Source organism: Pseudophryne corroboree (genome assembly GCF_028390025.1).
Source record: "Pseudophryne corroboree isolate aPseCor3 chromosome 12 unlocalized genomic scaffold, aPseCor3.hap2 SUPER_12_unloc_1, whole genome shotgun sequence".
NCBI classification, from domain to species: domain Eukaryota; kingdom Metazoa; phylum Chordata; class Amphibia; order Anura; family Myobatrachidae; genus Pseudophryne; species Pseudophryne corroboree.
In genome coordinates, this window is record NW_026967485.1 from 362202 (window position 1) to 383507 (window position 21306).

The 21306-nt window shown below is 49.0% G+C and overlaps 20 non-coding genes and 2 pseudogenes across 20 annotated transcripts; 20 read left to right on the forward strand and 2 right to left on the reverse strand.

Moving 5' to 3' along the window:
* LOC134982330 (U1 spliceosomal RNA) lies at positions 1-150 on the forward strand (annotated as a pseudogene).
* Positions 151-824: 674 nt separating this feature from the next.
* LOC134982536 (U1 spliceosomal RNA) lies at positions 825-988 on the forward strand. The gene has a single exon (XR_010191223.1). It is a non-coding gene; the product is annotated as a U1 spliceosomal RNA (small nuclear RNA).
* A 152-nt stretch (positions 989-1140) lies between these two features.
* Positions 1141-1303, forward strand: LOC134982797 (U1 spliceosomal RNA). The gene has a single exon (XR_010191462.1). It is a non-coding gene; the product is annotated as a U1 spliceosomal RNA (small nuclear RNA).
* Positions 1304-1976: 673 nt separating this feature from the next.
* LOC134982784 (U1 spliceosomal RNA) lies at positions 1977-2140 on the forward strand. The gene has a single exon (XR_010191449.1). It is a non-coding gene; the product is annotated as a U1 spliceosomal RNA (small nuclear RNA).
* A 152-nt stretch (positions 2141-2292) lies between these two features.
* Positions 2293-2455, forward strand: LOC134982923 (U1 spliceosomal RNA). The gene has a single exon (XR_010191550.1). It is a non-coding gene; the product is annotated as a U1 spliceosomal RNA (small nuclear RNA).
* Positions 2456-3129: 674 nt separating this feature from the next.
* Positions 3130-3293, forward strand: LOC134982796 (U1 spliceosomal RNA). Its single transcript, XR_010191461.1, has one exon. It is a non-coding gene; the product is annotated as a U1 spliceosomal RNA (small nuclear RNA).
* Positions 3294-3445: 152 nt separating this feature from the next.
* Positions 3446-3581, forward strand: LOC134982996 (U1 spliceosomal RNA; annotated as a pseudogene).
* Positions 3582-4282: 701 nt separating this feature from the next.
* LOC134982633 (U1 spliceosomal RNA) lies at positions 4283-4446 on the forward strand. Its single transcript, XR_010191310.1, has one exon. It is a non-coding gene; the product is annotated as a U1 spliceosomal RNA (small nuclear RNA).
* Positions 4447-4598: 152 nt separating this feature from the next.
* On the forward strand, positions 4599-4761 carry LOC134982892 (U1 spliceosomal RNA). The gene has a single exon (XR_010191522.1). It is a non-coding gene; the product is annotated as a U1 spliceosomal RNA (small nuclear RNA).
* A 674-nt stretch (positions 4762-5435) lies between these two features.
* On the forward strand, positions 5436-5599 carry LOC134982652 (U1 spliceosomal RNA). Its single transcript, XR_010191328.1, has one exon. It is a non-coding gene; the product is annotated as a U1 spliceosomal RNA (small nuclear RNA).
* A 152-nt stretch (positions 5600-5751) lies between these two features.
* LOC134982947 (U1 spliceosomal RNA) lies at positions 5752-5914 on the forward strand. The gene has a single exon (XR_010191572.1). It is a non-coding gene; the product is annotated as a U1 spliceosomal RNA (small nuclear RNA).
* A 674-nt stretch (positions 5915-6588) lies between these two features.
* Positions 6589-6752, forward strand: LOC134982537 (U1 spliceosomal RNA). Its single transcript, XR_010191224.1, has one exon. It is a non-coding gene; the product is annotated as a U1 spliceosomal RNA (small nuclear RNA).
* Positions 6753-6904: 152 nt separating this feature from the next.
* On the forward strand, positions 6905-7068 carry LOC134982280 (U1 spliceosomal RNA). The gene has a single exon (XR_010191010.1). It is a non-coding gene; the product is annotated as a U1 spliceosomal RNA (small nuclear RNA).
* A 671-nt stretch (positions 7069-7739) lies between these two features.
* On the forward strand, positions 7740-7903 carry LOC134982608 (U1 spliceosomal RNA). Its single transcript, XR_010191289.1, has one exon. It is a non-coding gene; the product is annotated as a U1 spliceosomal RNA (small nuclear RNA).
* Positions 7904-13193: 5290 nt separating this feature from the next.
* Positions 13194-13306, reverse strand: LOC134982463 (U5 spliceosomal RNA). Its single transcript, XR_010191157.1, has one exon. It is a non-coding gene; the product is annotated as a U5 spliceosomal RNA (small nuclear RNA).
* Positions 13307-14353: 1047 nt separating this feature from the next.
* LOC134982442 (U5 spliceosomal RNA) lies at positions 14354-14470 on the forward strand. The gene has a single exon (XR_010191138.1). It is a non-coding gene; the product is annotated as a U5 spliceosomal RNA (small nuclear RNA).
* Positions 14471-14756: 286 nt separating this feature from the next.
* Positions 14757-14872, forward strand: LOC134982347 (U5 spliceosomal RNA). The gene has a single exon (XR_010191051.1). It is a non-coding gene; the product is annotated as a U5 spliceosomal RNA (small nuclear RNA).
* A 275-nt stretch (positions 14873-15147) lies between these two features.
* Positions 15148-15260, forward strand: LOC134982464 (U5 spliceosomal RNA). The gene has a single exon (XR_010191158.1). It is a non-coding gene; the product is annotated as a U5 spliceosomal RNA (small nuclear RNA).
* A 4822-nt stretch (positions 15261-20082) lies between these two features.
* Positions 20083-20246, reverse strand: LOC134982612 (U1 spliceosomal RNA). Its single transcript, XR_010191292.1, has one exon. It is a non-coding gene; the product is annotated as a U1 spliceosomal RNA (small nuclear RNA).
* Positions 20247-20390: 144 nt separating this feature from the next.
* LOC134982339 (U5 spliceosomal RNA) lies at positions 20391-20506 on the forward strand. Its single transcript, XR_010191044.1, has one exon. It is a non-coding gene; the product is annotated as a U5 spliceosomal RNA (small nuclear RNA).
* Positions 20507-20776: 270 nt separating this feature from the next.
* LOC134982450 (U5 spliceosomal RNA) lies at positions 20777-20892 on the forward strand. Its single transcript, XR_010191145.1, has one exon. It is a non-coding gene; the product is annotated as a U5 spliceosomal RNA (small nuclear RNA).
* A 286-nt stretch (positions 20893-21178) lies between these two features.
* LOC134982425 (U5 spliceosomal RNA) lies at positions 21179-21293 on the forward strand. The gene has a single exon (XR_010191122.1). It is a non-coding gene; the product is annotated as a U5 spliceosomal RNA (small nuclear RNA).
* Positions 21294-21306: the final 13 nt, after the last annotated feature.

Consider the following 21306-nt stretch of genomic DNA (forward strand, 5'->3'; position numbering starts at 1 on the left):
AGGTGAGATACTATGATCATGAAGGTGCTTCTCCCAGGGCAAGGCTCAACCATTGCACTCTGGGTGTGCTGCTCCTGCGATTTCCCCAAATGTGGGAAACTTGACTGCATAATTTGTGCTTCCCCTGGTCGGCTCTCGTATAATTCAGATCTCTTTGTCTCAGGTCTCTCTCCAGCCTAGTTTGCTGTCTGTTTCCACTTCTCTTTTCTTCAGCCGCTCCCTTCTATACCCTTGTGCACTATCCTGACTTCTCCTCCCGTCTGCTTACTTTGTGCCTTTCAATGCACAATGCAAACTACAGGTAGTGCTGCAGGGCCCACACCCTTTTACTTGCCTTACAGAGCAGCTCTGGAGCTGTTACAGTGCCCAGCTGCTGCAAGAAATCAGCTTGAATGCTTCAGGGGATGGGGCATGGCCAACATGAGCCCCACACCAAAGGAGGGTGGAGGTGTTTAATGCGAACTAGGGGTCATCCAAGCACCGCAAAAGGCCGCCATGCCCTGCACGCCCCTTTTCTCTTTTCATATGCAGATGAGGGTTGAAGCCAACTTTGACCCACTGCTTGGATGACATCACCGTATGCAAATCCGTCTTCTGCAGAACTTCCCCCAGGAATGCTTGCACTAGTTGTTGCATTTGGTTTGTTGTTTGGGGGTGCTTCAGTATTAGGCAGCCTTCTGCCCTCCCATGTTCATCTGAAAATATGTGTTCTCCCTGCAGTTGTTGTCCCCAGATGAGAGTTCCCTTGTGCTGCCTCAGTTGAATCTCCTTTACTTGACAGAGATGTGCATGAGCAGCGGCCCTCCCCAGCCCTATTCCAAATCATACTTATTTTGCATAGGAGATACCATGGTCATGAAGATTGTTCTCCCAGGGTGAGGTTCATTCATTGCATTTTGGGTATGCTGACCCCTGTGATTTCCCCAAATGTGGGAAACTTGACTGCATTATTTGTGGTAGTGGGGGACTGTGTTTGTGCTTTCCTCTGGTCAGCTCTGGTAAAAGTCAGATTTCTTTGTCTCAGATTTTCCTCTAGCCTTGTTCTTCTTTCGAGAGTTCCATTGTGCTGCCTCAGTTGGATCTCCTTCACTTTACAGGGGGGTACCCGAGCAGCGACCCTCCCCAGCTCTAGCCCAACTCCTACTTACCTGCCAGGTGAGATACTATGATCATGAAGGTGCTTCTCCCAGGGCAAGGCTCACCCATTGCACTCTGGGTGTGCTGCCCCTGCGATTTCCCCAAATGTGGGAAACTTGACTGCATAATTTGTGTTTCCCCTGGTCGGCTCTCGTATAATTCAGATCTATTTGTCTCAGGTCTCTCTCCAGCCTAGTTTGCTGTCTGTTTCCACTTCTCTTTTCTTCAGCCGCTCCCTTCTATACCCTTGTGCACTATCCTGACTTCTCCTCCCGTCTGCTTACTTTGTGCCTTCCAATGCACAATGCAAACTACAGGTAGTGCTGCAGGGCCCACACCCTTTTACTTGCCTTACATAGCAGCTCTGGAGCTGTTACAGTGCCCAGCTGCTGCAAGAAATCAGCTTTAATGCTTCAGGGGATGGGGCATGGCCAACATGAGCCCCACACCAAAGGAGGGGGGAGGTGTTTAATGCGAACTAGGGGTCATCCAAGCACTGCAAAAGGCCGCCATGCCCTGCATGCCCCTTTTCTCTTTTCATATGCAGATGAGGGTTCCAGTCAACTTTGGCCCACTGCTTGGATAACATCACCGTATGCAAATCCGTCTGCTGCAGACTTCCCCCAGGAGTGCTTGTACTAGTTGTTGCATATGGTTTGATATTTGATGGTGCTTCAGTATTAGGCAGCCTTCCGCCCTCCCATGTTCATCTGAAAAGATGTGGTCTCCCTGCAGTTGTTGTCCCCAGATGAGAGTTCACTTGTGCTGCCTCAGTTGAATCTCCTTTACTTGACAGAGATGTGCCTGAGCAGCGGCCCTCACCAGCCCTATCCCAAATCATACTTATTTTGCATAGGAGATACCATGGTCATGAAGATTGTTCTCCCAGGGTGAGGTTCATTCATTGCATTCTGGGTATGCTGACCCCTGTGATTTTCCCAAATGTGGGAAACTCGACTGCATTATTTGTGGTAGTGGGGGACTGTGTTTGTGCTTTCCTCTGGTCAGCTCTGGTTAAAGTCAGATTTCTTTGTCTCAGATCTTCCTCTAGCCTTGTTCTTCTTTCGAGAGTTCCCTGGTGCTGCCTCAGTTGGATCTCCTTCACTTCACAGGGGGAAACCCGAGCAGCGACCCTCCCCAGCTCTAGCCCAACTCCTACTTACCTGCCAGGTGAGATACTATGATCATGAAGGTGCTTCTCCCAGGGCAAGGCTCAACCATTGCACTCTGGGTGTGCTGCTCCTGCGATTTCCCCAAATGTGGGAAACTTGACTGCATAATTTGTGTTTCCCCTGGTCGGCTCTCGTATAATTCAGATCTCTTTGTCTCAGGTCTCTCTCCAGCCTAGTTTGCTGTCTGTTTCCACTTCTCTTTTCTTCAGCCGCTCCCTTCTATACCCTTGTGCACTATCCTGACTTCTCCTCCCGTCTGCTTACTTTGTGCCTTTCAATGCACAATGCAAACTACAGGTAGTGCTGCAGGGCCCACACCCTTTTACTTGCCTTACAGAGCAGCTCTGGAGCTGTTACAGTGCCCAGCTGCTGCAAGAAATCAGCTTGAATGCTTCAGGGGATGGGGCATGGCCAACATGAGCCCCACACCAAAGGAGGGTGGAGGTGTTTAATGCGAACTAGGGGTCATCCAAGCACCGCAAAAGGCCGCCATGCCCTGCACGCCCCTTTTCTCTTTTCATATGCAGATGAGGGTTGAAGCCAACTTTGACCCACTGCTTGGATGACATCACCGTATGCAAATCCGTCTTCTGCAGAACTTCCCCCAGGAATGCTTGCACTAGTTGTTGCATTTGGTTTGTTGTTTGGGGGTGCTTCAGTATTAGGCAGCCTTCTGCCCTCCCATGTTCATCTGAAAATATGTGTTCTCCCTGCAGTTGTTGTCCCCAGATGAGAGTTCCCTTGTGCTGCCTCAGTTGAATCTCCTTTACTTGACAGAGATGTGCATGAGCAGCGGCCCTCCCCAGCCCTATTCCAAATCATACTTATTTTGCATAGGAGATACCATGGTCATGAAGATTGTTCTCCCAGGGTGAGGTTCATTCATTGCATTCTGGGTATGCTGACCCCTGTGATTTTCCCAAATGTGGGAAACTCGACTGCATTATTTGTGGTAGTGGGGGACTGTGTTTGTGCTTTCCTCTGGTCAGCTCTGGTTAAAGTCAGATTTCTTTGTCTCAGATCTTCCTCTAGCCTTGTTCTTCTTTCGAGAGTTCCCTGGTGCTGCCTCAGTTGGATCTCCTTCACTTCACAGGGGGGAACCCGAGCAGCGACCCTCCCCAGCTCTAGCCCAACTCCTACTTACCTGCCAGGTGAGATACTATGATCATGAAGGTGCTTCTCCCAGGGCAAGGCTCAACCATTGCACTCTGGGTGTGCTGCTCCTGCGATTTCCCCAAATGTGGGAAACTTGACTGCATAATTTGTGTTTCCCCTCGTCGGCTCTCGTATAATTCAGATCTCTTTGTCTCAGGTCTCTCTCCAGCCTAGTTTGCTGTCTGTTTCCACTTCTCTTTTCTTCAGCCGCTCCCTTCTATACCCTTGTGCACTATCCTGACTTCTCCTCCCGTCTGCTTACTTTGTGCCTTCCAATGCACAATGCAAACTACAGGTAGTGCTGCAGGGCCCACACCCTTTTACTTGCCTTACAGAGCAGCTCTGGAGCTGTTACAGTGCCCAGCTGCTGCAAGAAATCAGCTTGAATGCTTCAGGGGCTGGGGCATAGCCAACATGAGCCCCACACCAAAGGAGGGTGGAGGTGTTTAATGCAAACTAGGGGTCAGCCAAGCGCCGCAAAAGGCCACCATGCCCTGCATGCCCCTTTTCTCTTTTCATATGCAGACGAGGGTTGAAGCCAACTTTGACCCACTGCTTGGATGACATCACCATATGCAAATCCATCTGCGGCAGGCCATCCCCCAGGAATGCTTGCACTAGTTGTTGCATTTGGTTTGTTGTTTGGGGGTGCTTCAGTATTAGGCAGCCTTCTGCCCTCCCATGTTCATCTGAAAATATATGTTCTCCCTGCAGTTGTTGTCCCAAGATGAGAGTTCCCTTGTGCTGCCTCAGTTGAATCTCCTTTACTTGACAGAGATGTGCATGAGCAGCGGCCCTCCCCAGCCCTATTCCAAATCATACTTATTTTGCATAGGAGATACCATGGTCATGAAGATTTTTCTCCCAGGGTGAGGTTCATTCATTGCATTTTGGGTATGCTGACCCCTGTGATTTCCCCAAATGTGGGAAACTCGACTGCATTATTTGTGGTAGTGGGAGACTGTGTTTGTGCTTTCCTCTGGTCAGCTCTGGTAAAAGTCAGATTTCTTTGTCTCAGATTTTCCTTTAGCCTTGTTCTTCTTTCGAGAGTTCCCTTGTGCTGCCTCAGTTGGATCTCCTTCACTTTACAGGGGGGTACCCGAGCAGCGACCCTCCCCAGCTCTAGCCCAACTCCTACTTACCTGCCAGGTGAGATACTATGATCATGAAGGTGCTTCTCCCAGGGCAAGGCTCACCCATTGTACTCTGGGTGTGCTGCTCCTGCGATTTCCCCAAATGTGGGAAACTTGACTGCATAATTTGTGTTTCCCCTGGTCGGCTCTCGTATAATTCAGATCTCTTTGTCTCAGGTCTCTCTCCAGCCTAGTTTGCTGTCTGTTTCCACTTCTCTTTTCTTCAGCCGCTCCCTTCTATACCCTTGTGCACTATCCTGACTTCTCCTCCCGTCTGCTTACTTTGTGCCTTCCAATGCACAATGCAAACTACAGGTAGTGCTGCAGGGCCCACACCCTTTTACTTGCCTTACAGAGCAGCTCTGGAGCTGTTACAGTGCCCAGCTGCTGCAAGAAATCAGCTTGAATGCTTCAGGGGCTGGGGCATAGCCAACATGAGCCCCACACCGAAGGAGGGTGGAGGTGTTTAATGCAAACTAGGGGTCAGACAAGCGCCGCAAAAGGCCACCATGCCCTGCACGCCCCTTTTCTGTTTTCATATGCAGACGAGGGTTGAAGCCAACTTTGACCCACTGCTTGGATGACATTACCATATGCAAATCCGTCTTCTGCAGAACTTCCCCCAGGAATGCTTGCACTAGTTGTTGCATTTGGTTTGTTGTTTGGGGGTGCTTCAGTATTAGGCAGCCTTCTGCCCTCCCATGTTCATCTGAAAATATGTGTTCTCCCTGCAGTTGTTGTCCCCAGATGAGAGTTACCTTGTGCTGCCTCAGTTGAATCTCCTTAACTTGACAGAGATGTGCCTGAGCAGCGGCCCTCCCCAGCTCTATCCCAAATCATACTTATTTTGCATAGGAGATACCATGGTCATGAAGATTATTCTCCCAGGGTGAGGTTCATTCATTGCATTCTGGGTATGCTGACCCCTGTGATTTCCCCAAATGTGGGAAACTCGACTGCTTTATTTGTGGTAGTGGGGGACTGTGTTTGTGTTTTCCTCTGGTCAGCTCTGGTAAAAGTCAGATTTCTTTGTTTCAGATCTTCCTCTAGCCTTGTTCTTCTTTCGAGAGTTCCCTTGTGCTGCCTCAGTTGGATCTCCTTCACTTGACAGGGGGGTGCCCAAGCAGAGACCCTCCCCAGCTCTAGCCCAACTCCTACTTACCTGCCAGGTGAGATACTATGATCATGAAGGTGTTTCTCCCAGGGCAAGGCTCACCCATTGCACTCTGGGTGTGCTGCCCCTGCGATTTCCCCAAATGTGGGAAACTTAACTGCATAATTTGTGTTTCCCCTGGTCGGCTCTCGTATAATTCAGATCTCTTTGTCTCAGGTCTCTCTCCAACCTAGTTTGCTGTCTGTTTCCACTTCTCTTTTCTTCAGCCGCTCCCTTCTATACCCTTGTGCACTATCCTGACTTCTCCTCCCGTCTGCTTACTTTGTGCCTTCCAATGCACAATGCAAACTACAGGTAGTGCTGCAGGGCCCACACCCTTTTACTTGCCTTACAGAGCAGCTCTGGAGATGTTACAGTGCCCAGCTGCTGCAAGAAATCTGCTTGAATGCTTCAGGGGATGGGGCTTGGCCAACATGAGCCCCACACCAAAGGAGGGTGGAGGTGTTTAATGCGAACTAGGGGTCATCCAAGCACCGCAAAAGGCCGCCATGCCCTGCACGCTCCTTTTCTCTTTTCATATGCAGATGAGGGTTGAAGCCAACTTTGACCCACTGCTTGGATGACATCACTGTATGCAAATCCGTCTTCTGCAGAACTTCCCCCAGGAATGCTTGCACTAGTTGTTGCATTTGGTTTGTTGTTTGGGGGTGCTTCAGTTTTAGGCAGCCTTCTGCCCTCCCATGTTCATCTGAAAATATGTGTTCTCCCTGCAGTTGTTGTCCCCAGATGAGAGTTCCCTTGTGCTGCCTCAGTTGAATCTCCTTTACTTGACAGAGATGTGCATGAGCAGCGGCCCTCCCCAGCCCTATTCCAAATCATACTTATTTTGCATAGGAGATACCATGGTCATGAAGATTGTTCTCCCAGGGTGAGGTTCATTCATTGCATTTTGGGTATGCTGACCCCTGTGATTTCCCCAAATGTGGGAAACTTGACTGCATTATTTGTGGTAGTGGGGGACTGTGTTTGTGCTTTCCTCTGGTCAGCTCTGGTAAAAGTCAGATTTCTTTGTCTCAGATTTTCCTCTAGCCTTGTTCTTCTTTCGAGAATTCCCTTGTGCTGCCTCAGTTGGATCTCCTTCACTTGACAGGGGGGTGCCCGAGCAGCGACCCTCCCCAGCTCAAGCCCAACTCCTACTTACCTGCCAAGTGAGATACTATGATCAGGAAGGTGCTTCTACCAGGGCAAGGCTCACCCATTGCACTCTGGGTGTGCTGCTCCTACGATTTCCCCAAATGTGGGACACTTGACTGCATAATTTGTGTTTCCTCTGGTCGGCTACTCGTATAATTCAGATCTCTTTGTCTCAGGTCTCTCTCCAGCCTAGTTTGCTGTCTGTTTCCACTTCTCTTTTCTTGAGCCCCTGCCTTCTATGCCCTTGTGCACTCTCCTGACTTCTCCTGTCTGCTTACTTTGTGCCTTCCAACGCACAATGCAAACTACAGGTAGTGCTGCAGGGCCAACACCCTTTTACTTGCTTTACAGAGCAGCTCTGGAGCTGTTACAGTGCCCAGCTGCTGCAAGAAATCAGCTTGAATGCTTCAGGGGCTGGGGCATAGCCAACATGAGCTCCACACCGAAGGAGGGTGGAGGTGTTTAATGCGAACTAGGGGTCATCCAAGCGCCGCAAAAGACCGCCATGCCCTGCACACCCCTTTTTTCTTTTCATATGCAGACGAGGGTTGAAGCCAACTTTGACCCACTGCTTGGATGACATCACCATATGCAAATCCATCTGCTGCAGGCCTTCCCCCAGGAATGCTTGCACTAGTAGTTGCATTTGGTTTGTTGTTTGGGGGTGCTTCAGTTTTAGGCAGCCTTCTGCCCTCCCATGTTCATCTGAAAATATGTGTTCTCCCTGCAGTTGTTGTCCCCAGATGAGAGTTCCCTTGTGCTGCCTCAGTTGAATCTCCTTTACTTGACAGAGATGTGCCTGAGCAGCGGCCCTCCCCAGCCCTATCCCAAATCATACTTATTTTGCATAGGAGATACCATGGTCATGAAGATTGTTCTCCCATGGTGAGGTTCATTCATTGCATTCTGGGTATGCTGACCCCTGTGATTTCCCCAAATGTGGGAAACTCGACTGCATTATTTGTGGTAGTGGGGGACTGTGTTTGTGCTTTCCTCTGGTCAGCTCTGGTAAAAGTCAGATTTCTTTGTCTCAGATCTTCCTCTAGCCTTGTTCTTCTTTCGAGAGTTCCCTTGTGCTGCCTCAGTTGGATCTCCTTCACTTGACAGGGGGTGCCCAAGCAGCAATCCTCCACAGCTCTAGCCCAACTCCTACTTACCTGCCAGGTGAGATACTATGATCTTCACTGTTAGGGCAATCAGGATGTGGAATTCCCTGCCAGGGAAGGTGGTAATGGTGGACTCTGTAATTGGATTTAAAAAAGGAATGGATACATTTCTGAATGAAAAAGCTATCCAAGGTTATAATACTTAAAATATCAACATGGTTAATCCGGGGGTAACATGAGTTGTAGTAGTTAACTAGTCATAAAACATTATTCAGCAAGTATGTAGAATCATCACAACTTAAAACAGGTTGAACACGATGGGCAATTTGCCTCTTTTCAACCTCAAAAACTATATTACTATATGTTACTATATTACTATGTTACTGTAGTATACAGAACACCACAATGTAATGAGCAGTGATAGTGAGCACTGATGAGGATACTAGAACTGACACTGAGCAGCAAGATGCAGCACTGGACTATTAGTAATGTACTGTAGTATGCTGAGCACCACAATGCAGCACAAGACAATGAGCAGTGATACTGAGCACTGATGAGGATACTACTGAGAACTGACACTGAGCAGGAGAGACACACTACTAGTATTACTGAGCAGCAATAAGTAACCACTGATACTGAGCACTGATATTGAGATTTCCACTGAGAGAACATAGCCACGTCCTCTCCACTCTCTCTTCAATGCACGAGTAAAAATGGCGGCAACACGCAGCTCTTTATATGAAATCCGAATCTCGCGAGAATCCGACAGCGGGATGATGACATTTTCCCTTGTTCAGGTTTTCCGAGTCAGGCGGGAACAACCGAGCCTGCCTCGGACCAGTGTAAACCACGTGGAGTTCGTGGGGAATTCGGTTCTCGGAGAACCGAACCCGCTCCTCTCTACCTTATACCCATCAATTTTTTTATTTTCAATCTAAGCCCCTGCAGTTTTCTGTAAGCATCTGCTTCGCTATGATGATCAACAAGTCACAAGGGCAAACACTCAGGGCTTGAGGCGTAGATCTTAGGACCAGCTGCTACAAGCATGGCAGAGGTGTCACTATCACTGGTGACACCCAGAGAGGTGGCGAAGGAGATTGTAATGCAGTGCACGCAGATAAGCAGCGCAATGGTAAAAAGGAGGCATGGTTTCATAGGTAGGGGCGTGGCCTGGTGGCCTGAATCTACATTTTGTTGCTCCGGGTGTCCCGGGGGTTGGGGGCTGCACCCGGGGACTAGTGTGTGAGCGGTGCTGGCTCCTGCACAGTGACAGGACATGGCCACCCAGCATGACGCCTCCCTTCTTGACCATGCTGTAATTGCAGTCGCACTGCAGTTCAGCGTGATCATAAAAAATGGTGTAGCCTTCTGCTGGTGCAGACTGTATGTGCGCGCAGGAAGCCGCCACCATTTTTGTGATCACAGCGGCTGAATGTGATGTCATACAGCCGCTGTGACCACGCCCCCTGTGTCTCCTCCGTTGCAGACCCCATTTTGAAGCCTTGCCCCCGCACCGCTCCATCCCTGACTTGGAAATGGAGTGTTGCTGACCCCCCTCTCCCCCCCTGCCCCGATTGACAGGCAGAGGCGATCGCATTCTCTGCGGGGTGCCGCAGAAAATGCAGGCACATGCGTATGCTCTTAGCAATTTTTGCAGTTGGATCGCTTATTGTGATTGCAACCCAACCTGAATCAGGCCCTATTACCTATCACAATGCGCTGCGGGCAGTACAAAATTGGTTTAATATGGGAGAAAAACCCCCAGACCTGTGCTCCTTAACTGTACCTGATGGCTTGTGGAGCGGCTGCCCAGTAATCAGTGTCCACGCCAGTGCGCACACGGTCCACCCCCTACGGCCACGCTCCCCCTCATCAGCGGCCTCGTGATCCGGAAGGGCGGTGTGTGTGTGACTGACCTTAGGAAGAAACCGGAGCCTCCGCTGCAGTGATCCAGCAACCAGGGCACGGGAGTATACAGCGTCGCTGGGAGTGATGAAGCTGCAGTAAAGATGTCTATTAGACCTAGCCTGCTGCAGCCCTTGTAGATTCTCATAAAAAAAGTTCTTATTTTCTTGTCAAAATTAATAGCTAAGAATAGGCTGCCTGAGGCAGGCCCCTGTTAAGTGGCCTGCTACTGAAGGCACCAACTACAAACTGAGCTCCCTGTTCATGGAAGCGGGGTTATAGAGGAGAATGCGCTGAGCATCTTGGGAACAGTCAAAAGCTTTGAGCCGGTTGGTGCCTCAGATCAAGATCCTACTCTACACCCCAATGTGAATCCTTGTGGAGTCCAGTGTACCCCACAGAAGAAATTAATGTGTCACACCCATTGGCAGCAACCTTAGAATAGCTGCTGACGGGCACAATTGAGAAAGGAAGGGGGGGGGGACATTTGAATCCAGCACATAGATGCAATTCAAATATGTAATTTGAACCTTCCTATTTTAAAATATAATGGATGAACCTCACCCTGTGAGAACAATCTTCATGATATAGAGATCTCATATGCAAAATAAGTATGAGTTGGGATAGGGCTGGGGAGGGTGGCTGCTCGGGCAAGCCCCTCCCCCGTCAAGTTAAGGAGATTCAACTGAGGAGGCACAAGGGAACTCTCGTCTGGGGACAACAACTGCAGGGAGACCACATCTTTTCAGATGAACATGGGAGGGCGGAAGGCTGCCTAATACTGAAGCACCATCAAATATCAAACCATATGCAATAACTAGTACAAGCATTCCTGGGGGAAGGTCTGCAGGAGACGAATTTGCATACGGTGATGTCATCCAAGCAGTGGGCCAAACTTGGCTGGAACCCTCATCTGCATATGAAAAGAGAAAAGGGTTATGCAGGGCATGGCGGCCTTTTGCGGCGCTTGGATGACCCCTAGTTCGCATTAAACACCTCCATCCTCCTTCGGTGTGGGGCTCATGTTGGCTATGCCCCAGCCCCTGAAGCATTCAAGCTGATTTCTTGCAGCAGCTGGGCACTGTAACAGCTCCAGAGCTGCTCTGTAAGGCAAATAAAAGGGTGTGGGCCCTGCAGCACTACCTGTAGTTCGCATTGTGCGTTGGAAGGCACAAAGTAAGCAGACGGGAGAAGTCAGGATAGTGCGCAAGGGCATAGAAGGGAGCGGCTCAAGAAAAGAGAAGTGGAAACAGACAGCAAACTAGGCTGGAGAGAGACCTGAGACAAAGAGATCTGAATTATACGAGAGTCGACCAGAAGACGGATTTGCATACGGTGATGTCATCCAAGCAGTGGGCCAAAGTTGGCTGGAACCCTCATCTGCATATGAAAAGAGAAAAGGGGCATGCAGGGCATGGCGGCCTTTTGCGGTGCTTGGATGACCCCTAGTTCGCATTAAACACCCCCACCCTCCTTTGGTGTGGGGCTCATGTTGGCCATGCCCCATCCCCTGAAGCATTCAAGCTGATTTCTTGCAGCAGCTGGGCACTGTAACAGCTCCAGAGCTGTTCTGTAAGGCAAGTAAAAGGGTGTGGGCCCTGCAGCACCACCTGTAGTTCGCATTGTGCGTTGGAAGGCACAAAGTAAGCAGACGGGAGGAGAAGTCAGGACAGGATAGTGCGCAAGGGCATCCTTTTCTCTTAGTCCGTAGAGGATGCTGGGGTCACATTAAGAACCATGGGGTATAGACGGGATCCGCAAGAGACATGGGCACTTTAATACTTTCAAAGGGTGTGAACTGGCTCCTCCCTCTATGCCCCTCCTCCAGACTCCAGTTATAGGAACTGTGCCCAGGGAGACGGACATTTCGAGGAAAGGATTTATTGTTAAACTAAGGTGAGCATCTTACCAGCTCACACCTTAAGCATGCCGCAGAACGTGGCATTCAACAGAACACAAGCCAACGGCATGAACAATTGCAGCAAAAAGCTGACCAGAACCATAACACAACATGTGTATAACCACAAGTAATAACTGCAGACACAGTATGGACTGGGACGGGTGCCCAGCATCCTCTACGGACTAAGAGAAAAGGATTTACCGGTAGGTATTAAAATCCTATTTTCTCATACGACCTAGAGGATGCTGGGGTCACATTAAGAACCATGGGGTTATACCAAAGCTCTTGAACGGGTGGGAGAGTGCGTACGACTCTGCAGCACCGAATGACCCAACTTGAGGTTATCATCAGCCAAGGTATCAAACTTGTAAAACTTAGCAAAAGTGTTTACTAAATAGCTGCTCGGCAAAGTTGCAATGCCGAGACTCCCCGACCAGCTGCCCAGGATGAACCCACCTTTCTAGTAGAATGGGTCTTCACCTAATTCAGTAACGGCAATCCTGCCGTGGATTGAGCATGCTGAATCTTACCACAGATCCAGCGCATAATGGTCTACATGGAAGCAGGACACCCAATCCTGTTGGGAGCATACAGGACAAACAGAGCCTCTGTTTTCCTAATCTGAACCGTTCTGGTGACATAAATTTTCAAAGTTCTGACCACAGCCAGAGACTTTGACTTAACGAAGGTGTCAGTGGCCAAAGGCACCATGTGGAAAGATGAACCACCTTCGGCAGAAATTGTTGACGTGTCCTTAATTCTGCTCTATCTTCATGAAAGATCAAATAAAGGCTCTTGTGATACTGCATGGTTTGTACTGTTTTCCATGTGCTCCCAGATCTTTCAAGCAAGTAGCATGGTCAAGAAAGTTCTGTTTGAAAAGAAACAAACATTTACTGTCATTGTTATGCAAATAAACTTACATTAAAGCTAACAAGAAAGCACACTCGTTCTGTCTTTAAACTGATAAAAGAAACCCCAATAATATGGGCATACCTCCCAACTTTGTCGGCTCGCATAGAGGGACACACGCGCGGCGAAGTCGCGCGCGCTCCCAAAAAGGGCGTGGCCTAAGTAAAAGGGGGTGTGGCTTCGCGGGAGGACCCGCGATCGCGAGTCACGCCCCCGTTTTCGGCACTGAGGGGGCATGCCCAGCGCTCTGTGAGCCGCTGGCATGCCACCTCTCCCTCTGACTTCAGTGAATAGACGCTGTGCGCATGCGCACAGCGTCTATTCACCGCTGCTCTGCTAAGCAGGGCAGCGACAGACAGAGCCTCCCAATTGTCCTCCCCACCGCGGGACACTGCGGCCCGCAGGTGGGACAGCGGGACAGTCCCCAAAAAACGGGACTGTCCCGCGAAAATCGGGACAGTTGGGAGGTATGATATGGGGCATGCAAAAATTGAGATAAAACTCAGTTTTGCTCCTCTCCACGGAAATCTTTAATAAAAGGCGAAATATTTGTTAGTTCTGAAGAGAAACCAGAGCATGACCAAGATTCCACCTGTCGCCTGAGTGCCATGCCAGCAGTTCTCATTCAGCCAGGGCCGGCGCTACCACTAGGCAGCTTTGGGCAGCTGCCTATGGGCGGCGACCACTGGAGGGCGGCACTGCTTAGTGAACGAAAGTGAAAGAGAACACTTTTTTATCATGTGCCTCAGCAGAAACAGAGGAGCTGCTCGTGTGCGCCCAACACGTCTGTCTGACTCTGCCTTCAAAAGTGAGTTGACTGACTGTGTGCCTACTTCTGCAACCCTGCCGTGCCGCCGCCCCCCCACCTCTGCGATCATAACACATTCCACTATGTTATGTGGGCTATGTGCAGCCTGCTGCCGCCTGTGCTCCTGAGTCCGGGGTCCCGGGTCCCACAGTATCAGCCTATCACTGACTACCCGCCGCTCCCCCACGCGATGGTCTCCCGCGTCCCCCCCCATCACCCCTGCATTTGGGCACAGGGCACATGAAGGAGAGTCACCCGCTGGCCTGGTCCGCTCCGCATCACTGACTACCCGCCGCTCCCCCACGCGATGGTCTCCCGCGCCGCGTCCCCCCCCCCATCACCCCTGCATTTGGGCACAGGGCACATGAAGGAGAGTCACCCGCTGGCCTGGTCCGCACTGCTGCCGCATCGGGCGCCGCCTCTCCCTACAATCCAGTGCAAATTGTTATCCGCGCTACCCCCCCAATCCCGCGACCAGCTCCCGCATCAGTACCTGCTGCTGCCTCTTTTTGTGACAAGCGCCCCCACAGCTATTAGGCTCCCGCTGCACACCCCCCCCCCCCCCTCCCCTCCTGTTAGCTTTAATGTAAGTTTATTTGCATAACAATGACAGTAAATGTTTGTTTCTTTTCAAACAGAACTTTCTTGACCATGCTACTTGCTTGAAAGATCTGGGAGCACATGGAATACAGTACAAACCATGCTTATAGCAAGGAGAAGCCAGGTGAGAAATCTGCTTTCATTCAAATTGGGCGCTCACTTTGATCTGAATGAGGACTGCTGGCACAGCACTCAGGCGACAGGTGGAATCTTGGTCATGCTCTGGTTTCTCTTCAGAACGAACAAATCTTTCGCCTTTTATTAAAGATTATCCGTGGAGAGGAGCAAAACTGAGTTTTATCTCAATTTTTGCATGCCCCATATTATTGGGGTTTCTTTTATCAGTTTAAAGACAGAACGAGTGTGCTTTCTTGTTAGCTTTAATGTAAGTTTATTTGCATAACAATGACAATAAATGTCTGTTTCTTTTCAAGCAGAACTTTCTTGACCATACTAATTGCTTGAAAGATCTGGGAGCACATGGAAAAGAGTACAAACCATGTTTATAGCAAGGGGAAGCCTGGTGACAAATCTGCTTTCTTTCTTTCAAATTGGGTGCTCACTTTGAGCTGAATGAGGACTGCTGGCATGGCACTCAGGCGACAGGTGGAATCTTGGTCATGCTCTGGTTTCTCTTCAGAACGAACAAATCTTTCGCCTTTTACTAAAGATTTCCGTGGAGAGGAGCAAAACTGAGTTTTATCTCAATTTTTGCATGCCCCATCTTATTGGGGTTTTATTTTATCTGTTTAAAGATAGAACGAGTGTGCTTTAATGTAAGCTCATTTGCATAGAAATTACAGTAAATGTTTGTTTCTTTTCAAACAGAACTTTCTTGACCACACTAATTGCTTGAAAGATCTGGGAGCACATGGAAAAGAGTACAAACCATGTTTATAGCAAGGGGAAGCCTGGTGAGAAATCTGCTTTCTTTCATTCAAATTGGGTGCTCACTTTCAGCTGAATGAGAACTGCTGGCATGGCACTCAGGCGACAGATGGAATCTTGGTCATGCTCTGGTTTCTCTTCAGAACTAACAAATATTTCGCCTTTTATTAAAGATTTCCGTGGAGAGGAGCAAAACTGAGTTTTATCTCAATTTTTGCATGCCCCATATCATACCTCCCAACTGTCCCGATTTTCGCGGGACAGTCCCGTTTTTTGGGGACTGTCCCGCTGTCCCACCTGCGGGCCGCAGTGTCCCGCGGTGGGGAGGACAATTGGGAGGCTCTGTCTGTCGCTGCCCTGCTTAGCAGAGCAGCGGTGAATAGACGCTGTGCGCATGCGCACAGCGTCTATTCACTGAAGTCAGAGGGAGAGGTGGCATGCCAGCGGCTCACAAAGCGCTGGGCATGCCCCCTCAGTGCCGAAAACGGGGGCGTGACTCGCGATCGCGGGTCCTCCCGCGAAGCCACGCCCCCTTTTACTTAGGCCACGCCCTTTTGGGAGCGCGCGCGACTTCGCCGCGCGTGTGTCCCTCTTTGCGAGCCGACAAAGTTGGGAGGTATGCCCATATTATTGGGGTTTCTTTTATCAGTTTAAAGACAGAACGAGTGTGCTTTCTTGTTAGCTTTAATGTAAGTTTATTTGCATAACAATGACAGTAAATGTTTGTTTCTTTTCAAACAGAACTTTCTTGACCATGCTACTTGCTTGAAAGATCTGGGAGCACATGGAAAACAGTACAAACCATGCAGTATCACAAGAGCCTTTATTTGATCTTTCATGAAGATAGAGCAGAATTGAGGACACGTCAACAATTTCTGCCGAAGGTGGTTCATCTTTCCACATGGTGCCTTTGGCCACTGACACCTTCGTTGAGTCAAAGTCTCTGGCTGTGGTCAGAACTTTGAAAATTTATGTCACCAGAACGGTTCAGATTAGGAAAACAGAGGCTCTGTTTGTCCTGTATGCTCCCAACAGGATTGGGTGTCCTGCTTCCATGCAGACCATTATGCGCTGGATCTGTGGTAAGATTCAGCATGCTCATTCCACGGCAGGATTGCCGTTACTGATTTAGGTGAAGACCCATTCTACTAGAAAGGTGGGTTCATCCTGGGCAGCTGGTCGGGGAGTCTCGGCATTGCAACTTTGCCGAGCAGCTATTTAGTAAACACTTTTGCTAAGTTTTACAAGTTTGATACCTTGGCCGATGATAACCTCAAGTTGGGTCATTCGGTGCTGCAGAGTCGTACGCACTCTTCCACCCGTTCAAGAGCTTTGGTATAACCCCATGGTTCTTAATGTGACCCCAGCATCCTCTAGGTCGTATGAGAAAATAGGATTTTAATACCTACCGGTAAATCCTTTTCTCTTAGTCTGTAGAGGATGCTGGGCACCCGTCCCAGTCCATACTGTGTCTGCATTTATTACTTGTGGTTATACACATGTTGTGTTATGGTTCTGGTCAGCTTTTTGCTGCAATTGTTCATGCCGTTGGCTTGTGTTCTGTTGAATGCCATGTTCTGCGGCATGCTTAAGGTGTGAGCTGGTAAGATGCTCACCTTAGTTTAACAATAAATCCTTTCCTCGAAATGTCCGTCTCCCTGGGCACAGTTCCTATAACTGGAGTCTGGAGGAGGGGCATAGAGGGAGGAGCCAGTTCACACCCTTTGATAGTCTTAAAGTGCCCATGTCTCTTGCGGATCCCGTCTATACCCCATGGTTCTTAATGTGACCCCAGCATCCTCTACGGACTAAGAGAAAAGGATGCCCTTGCGCACTATCCTGACTTCTCCTCCCGTCTGCTTACTTTGTGCCTTCCAACGCACAATGCAAACTACAGGTGGTGCTGCAGGGCCCACACCCTTTTACTTGCCTTACAGAACAGCTCTGGAGCTGTTACAGTGCCCAGCTGCTGCCAGAAATCAGCTTGAATGCTTCAGGGGATGGGGCATGGCCAACATGAGCCCCACACCAAAGGAGGGTGGGGGTGTTTAATGAGAACTAGGGGTCATCCAAGCACTGCAAAAGGCCGCCATGCCCTGCACGCCCCTTTTCTCTTTTCATATGCAGATGAGGGTTCCAGCCAACTTTGGCCCACTGCTTGGATAACATCACTGTATGCAAATCCGTCTGCTGCAGACCTTCCCCCAGGAATGCTTGTACTAGATGTTGCATATGGTTTGATATTTGATGGTGCTTCAGTATTAGGCAGCCTTCCGCCCTCCCATGTTCATCTGAAAAGATGTGGTCTCCCTGCAGTTGTTGTCCCCAGACGAGAGTTCCCTTGTGCTTCCTCAGTTGAATCTCCTTAACTTGACGGGGGAGGGGCTGCCCGAGCAGCCACCCTCCCCAGCCCTATCCCAACTCATACTTATTTTGCATATGAGATCTCTTGATCATGAAGATTGTTCTCACAGGGTGAGGTTCATCCATTATATTTTAAAATAGGAAGGTACAAATTACATATTTGAATTGCATTTATGTGCTGGATTCAAATGTCCCCCCCCCCCCTTCCATTCTCAATTGTGCCCGTCAGCAGCTATTCTAAGGTTGCTGCCAATGGGTGTGACACATTAATTTCTTCTGTGGGGTACACTGGACTCCACAAGGATTCACATTGGGGTGTAGAGTAGGATCTTGATCTGAGGCACCAACCGGCTCAAAGCTTTTGACTGTTCCCAAGATGCTCAGTGCATTCTCCTCTATAACCCCGCTTCCATGAACAGGGAGCTCAGTTTGTAGTTGGTGCCTTCAGTAGCAGGCCACTTAACAGGGGCCTGCCTCAGGCAGCCTATTCTTAGCTATAAATTTTGACAAGAAAAGAAGAACTTGTTTTATGAGAATCTACAAGGGCTGCAGCAGGCTAGGTCTAATAGACATCTTTACTGCAGCTTCATCACTCCCAGCGGCGCTGTATACTCCCATGCCCTGGTTGCTGGGTCACTGCAGCGGAGGCTCCGGTTTCATCCTAAGGTCAGTCACACACACACCACCCTTCCGGATCACGAGGCCGCTGATGAAGGGGAGCGTGGCCGTAGGGGGTGGACCGTGTGCGCACAAGCGTGGACACTGATTACTGGGCAGCCGCTCCACTAGCCACCAGGTACAGTTAAGGAGCACAGGTCTGGGGGTTTTTCTCCTATATTAACCCAATTTTGTACTGCCCGCAGCGCATTGTGATAGGTATTAGGGCCTGATTCAGGTTGGATTGCAATCACAATAAGCGATCCAACTGCAAAAATTGCTAAGAGCATACGCATGTGCCTGCATTTTCTGCGGCACCCCGCAGAGAATGCGATCGCCTCTGCCTGTCAATCGAGGCGGGGGGGGGGGATAGGTGGGTCAGCAACACTCCATTTCCAAGTCAGGGATGGAGCGGTGCGGGGGCAAGGCTTCAAAATGGGGTCTGCAACGGAGGAGACACAGGGGGCGTGGTCACAGCGGCTGTATGACATCACATTCAGCCGCTGTGATCACAAAAATGGTGGCGGCTTCCTGCGCGCACATACAGTCTGCACCAGCAGGAGGCTACACCATTTTTTATGATCACGCTGAACTGCAGTGCGACTGCAATTACAGCATGGTCAAGAAGGGAGGCGTCATGCTGGGTGGCCATGCCCTTTCACTGTGCAGGAGCCAGCACCGCTCACACACTAGTCCCCGGGTGCAGCCCCCAACCCCCGGGACACCCGGAGCAACAAAATGTAGATTCAGGCCACCAGGCCATGCCCCTACCTATGAAACCATGCCTCCTTTTTACCATTGCGCTGCTTATCTGCGCGCACTGCATTACAATCTCCCTCGCCACCTCTCTGGGTGTCACCAGTGATAGTGACACCTCTGCCATGCTTGTAGCAGCTGGTCCTAAGATCTACGCCTCAAGCCCTGAGTGTTTGCCCTTGTGACTTGTTGATCATCATAGCGAAGCAGATGCTTACAGAAAACTGCAGGGGCTTAGATTGAAAATATAAAAATTGATAGGTATAAGGTAGAGAGGAGCGGGTTCGGTTCTCCGAGAACCGAATTCCCCACGAACTCCACGTTGTTTACACTGGTCCGAGGCAGGCTCGGTTGTTCCCGCCTGACTCGGAAAACCTGAACAAGGGAAAATGTCATCATCCCGCTGTCGGATTCTCGCGAGATTCGGATTCCATATAAAGAGCTGCGCGTTGCCGCCATTTTTACTCGTGCATTGAAGATAGAGCGGAATGGACGTGGCTATGTTCTCTCAGTGGAATTCTCAATATCAGTGCTCAGTATCAGTGGTTACTTATTGCTGCTCAGTAATACTAGTAGTGTGTCTCTCCTGCTCAGTGTCAGTTCTCAGTAGTATCCTCATCAGTGCTCAGTATCACTGCTCATTGTCTTGTGCTGCATTGTGGTGCTCAGCATACTACAGTACATTACTAATAGTCCAGTGCTGCATCTTGCTGCTCAGTGTCAGTTCTAGTATCCTCATCAGTGCTCACTATCACTGTTTATTGCATTTTGGTTTTCTGTATACTACAGTAACATAGTAATATAGTAACATATAGTAACATAGTTTTTGAGGTTGAATAGAGGCAAATTGCCCATCGTGTTCAACCTGTTTTAAGTTGTGATGATTCTACATACTTGCTGAATAATGTTTTATGACTAGTTAGCTACTATAACTCATGTTACCCCCGGATTAACCATGTTGATATTTTAAGTATTATAACCTTGGATAGCTTTTTCATTCAGAAATGTATCCATTCCTTTTTTAAATCCAATTACAGAGTCCGCCATTACCACCTTCCCTGGCAGGGAATTCCACATCCTGATTGCCCTAACAGTGAAGATCATAGTATCTCACCTGGCAGGTAAGTAGGAGTTCGGCTAGAGCTGTGGAGGATTGCTGCTCCGGGCACCCCCTGTCAAGTGAAGGAGATCCAACTGAGGCAGCACAAGGGAACTCTCGAAAGAAGAACAAGGCTAGAGGAAGATCTGAGACAAAGAAATCTGACTTTTACCAGAGCTAACCAGAGGAAAGCACAAACACAGTCCCCCACTACCACAAATAATGCAGTCGAGTTTCCCACATTTGGGGAAATCACAGGGGTCAGCATACCCAGAATGCAATGAATGAACCTCACCCTGGGAGAACAATCTTCATGACCATGGTATCTCCTATGCAAAATAAGTATGATTTGGGATAGGGCTGGGGAGGGCCGCTGCTCAGGCACATCTCTGTCAAGTAAAGGAGATTCAACTGAGGCAGCACAAGGGAACTCTCATCTGGGGACAACAACTGCAGGGAGAACACATATTTTCAGATGAAAATCTTGGTCATGCTCTGGTTTCTCTTCAGAACGAACAAATCTTTCGCCTTTTACTAAAGATTTCCGTGGAGAGGAGCAAAACTGAGTTTTACCTCAATTTTTGCATGCCCCATCTTTTTGGGGTTTCTTTTATCGGTTTAAAGATAGAATGAGTGTGCTTTAATGAAAGCTCATTTGCATAGAAATTACAGTAAATGTTTGTTTCTTTTCAAAGAGAACTTTCTTGACCATGCTACTTGCTTGAAAGATCTGGGAGCACATGGAATACAGTACAAACCATGCTTATAGCAAGGAGAAGCCAGGTGAGAAATCTGCTTTCTTTCAAATTGGGCGCTCACTTTGATCTGAATGAGGACTGCTGGCATGGCACTCAGGCGACAGGTGGAATCTTGGTCATGGTCTGGTTTTTCTTCAGAATGAGCAAATCTTTCGCCTTTTATTAAAGATTTCCGTGGAGAGGAGCAAAACTGAGTTTTATCTCAATTTTTGCATGCCCCATATTATTGGGGTTTCTTTTATCAGTTTAAAGACAGAACGAGTGTGCTTTCTTGTTAGCTTTAATGTAAGTTTATTTGTATAACAATGACAGTAAATGTCTGTTTCTTTTCAAGCAGAACTTTCTTGACCATACTAATTGCTTGAAAGATCTGGGAGCACATGGAAAAGAGTACAAACCATGCTTATAGCAAGGGGAAGCCTGGTGAGAAATCTGCTTTCTTTCTTTCAAATTGGGTGCTCACTTTGAGCTGAATGAGGACTGCTGGCATGGCACTCAGGCGACAGGTGGAATCTTGGTCATGCTCTGGTTTCTCTTCAGAACGAACAAATCTTTGCCTTTTACTAAAGATTTCCGTGGAGAGGAGCAAAACTGAGTTTTATCTCAAATTTTGCATGCCCCATCTTATTGGGGTTTTATTTTATCGGT